We start from the raw sequence: 3,041 nt of genomic DNA on the forward strand, positions 1-3,041 counted from the left end.
TACTATCAATTGTGAATGCAAACAACTTTCACTTTAAAACAGCATCTAACTGGTAAACCCTTTGCAACCTCTCTCATAGACACACTAAAATATTTGTAAAAATAGGGAAAGAATAACACTCTTTTTTTTATTGTTGTAAGAAAACTTAACATGCAAGCTACCCTCCTAGCAAATTTTTAGGTGTATAATACATTACTGTTGACTATAAGTCCAATGTTGTACAGCATATCTCTAGAGCTTAGTCATCTTGCATAGCTGAAATGTTACACCCATTGAATAGCAGCTGTCCATTTCTTCATCCTCCCTGCCTCAGAAACCATCCTTTTTTTGTCTACTTTATGTGTCTCATACATATTGCTATAATGCTTATTTCCCTTAGCATAAGGTCCCAAGGTTTATTCATGTTGTCACAATGCCTCGAGGTTTATTTGTGTTGTCACAGATGGCAGGATTTCCTTCATTTTTTAAGGCTGAAAGATATTCCATTATCTGTATATACCACATTAATATGGTTTGAGTCTCTGTCCGCACCCAAATATAAAGTCAAATCGTAATCTTCAGTGTTGGAGGTGGGGCCTGGTGGGAGGTGATTGGCACATGGGGGTGGATTTCCCCTTTGGTGCTGTTCTTGTGACAGGGAGCGAGTGATCGTGAGATCTGGTGGTTTAAAAGGATGAATATACACATTTTCTTTATCCACTCATCCATTGATGAAGATTTAGGTTGTTTCTACATCTTGATTACTGTGAATAATGCTGTAATGAACATGCAAGTGCAAATATCTCAAGTTCCTCCTTTCAGTTCTTTTTGGATGAATACACAAAAGTAAGAGTGATCATGTGGTGTTGCTATTTTTAATTTTTTGAGAAACTTCCATATTGTTTTCCATAGGGGATGCACAATTTTACATTCCCACCGGCAGCACAAAAAGCTTCCAATTTCTTCACATCCTGATCAACACGTACCATTTTTTTTTTTTTTGACAACAGCTGTCCTGACAGGTGTGAGGTTACATCTCATTGTAGTTTTGATTTGCATTCCCTTGAATGTTAATGATATTGAGCACCTTTTCTGTTCATTTGTTTCCTGGTTTGTATGTTTGTTTGTTTTGAGACAGAGTCTTGCTTTATCACCCAGGTTGACTGCAGTGGTGCAAACATGCCCACTACAGCTACAATCTCTTGGGCTCAAGCGATCCTCCTGCCTCAGCCTCCCACGTAACTGAGACTACAGGTATGTATGACTACACCAGGATAATTAAACAAAAATTTGTAGAGCTAGGATCTTGCTATGTTGCCCAGGCTGGTCTCAAACTCCTGGGCTCACACAATTCTTCTACCTCAGACTCCCAGAGTGCTGGGATTACAAGCATGAGCCACTGTGCCTGGCTGAGCATAATTTCATCCACCTCTTGGTCATTTCTGTTCTTTGAAGAAATGTCTATTTAAGTATTTTGCTCATTTTTTATTTTTTTAAATGAAACTTAGAATTTATTAATGTATTTACATAACTTATAATCTTTAAGCAATGGCCTCATAAATATAGACTACAACTTTACATATGCAAAGCAACAGATACTTGTTTTTTTCCCCACTAAAATACTTGGGTTAAAAAAAATTGATGGCATTTACACCAACTTCTTTACTTTCTCTCTTCTTCCTTTTTAAACAATTGCTAGTCAGTTAGAACACATGAAATTCAATTTATTCCAGGCAGCTTCTCTACCATCACCATCTTGATCATGACAGCTTATTTTTAAAAGGTGCCAATAACATGTTTGGTGGCACACACATGACGAGGTCAGGAGCAAACCCAGGGTGGGCTACAGATCTGCTGCTATCATTGTTAATTTACTATATGTACCCTAGACTAACATATTCAATGAAAAGTGCTTTAGAGATGGCAGAGATGAAGTCATTTCCATCAGTCCTATAAATAACCCATTTTAGCTTCAGATCATAATCGTCCTCTCCCCACTTAGACTATCCTACTGTATTTTAAATGATACAACTCCCTCTAACAGTGGTAACAGAAGCCAAGGAAATTATAATCTACACAAGGTTTTTTTTCCTTAAGAGCCACAAAAGTGCTAATTTCCCCTTTACAAATGTTACATAAAATCTTGATGACAAAACTACTCAACAATTTAATCTTACCATCCATACAATTATATGTTCCTTTTCAGCAAGGTCAAAAGTAAATGATGCAGTCCCTTTGAACACTAGAGATTCTTTACATAATAGATGTCCACAGACTGAAATATCTTTGCTGCAGTGTTTGGAGAAGAGACTGGTCAATTTCTATGAATCCTTTTTACATGGAAAAGACTCAAGACCAGCTAGGTGGAAACTGGTGGCAGGACCGCAGCCCTCCTGTTAACTTTCAGGACCACCTACTTCATCATCAACTCTGAGGGGCTGAGGTTCGGTCAGCAGCAGCTCCGCTTTGGCTCTGAAGGCTGCCTTTGGAGTTTGAAACCCTTACCGCCAGATGGCGGGTTGGCGTCAGTGGATGGAATCCTTCGACTAATTTCTATAAAGAGTTCATTTATGTTTATCGCGTTTTTTGCGTTGGTCTCTGCAAAAATTGCATGAATAGGGTCGGAATAGTCCTTTGCATCTCTCTCCATGACCTCTCTTGCATCAATAAGATCACACTTATTTCCTGCAATGGTAACTGCAATATCAGGTGGGCCATGCTGTCGAAGCCCAGTTCTTAAATGTTGAAAATGTCTCCTCTTTTGTGATGTCATAAACGATTATAGCTGCGGCCGACCCTCGATAGTACGTTGGTGCTAAGGCACGAAATCGTTCTTGTCCAGCTGTATTCCAGATTAGGAATTTATGAAGCTCATTTTGGTACTGCACAGTCTTGGTCATAAAAGATGCCCCTGGCCGGGCGCGGTGGCTCAAGCCTGTAATCCCAGCACTGTGGAAGGCCGAGGCGGGTGGATCACGAGGTCAAGAGATCGAGACCATCCTGGTCAACATGGTGAAACCCCGTCTCTACTAAAAATACAAAAAAATCAGCTGGGCATGGTG

At 39.6% G+C, this 3,041-nt stretch overlaps 1 pseudogene; it reads right to left on the bottom strand.

Moving 5' to 3' along the window:
- Positions 1-2,325: 2,325 nt before the first annotated feature.
- The window catches only part of LOC108302619, a 1,304-nt pseudogene continuing 588 nt past the window's right edge, over positions 2,326-3,041 (bottom strand).

The sequence above is a fragment of the Cebus imitator genome, unplaced genomic scaffold (assembly GCF_001604975.1).
Source record: "Cebus imitator isolate Cc_AM_T3 unplaced genomic scaffold, Cebus_imitator-1.0 Scaffold42, whole genome shotgun sequence".
In the NCBI taxonomy this organism is placed as follows: Eukaryota; Metazoa; Chordata; class Mammalia; order Primates; family Cebidae; genus Cebus; species Cebus imitator.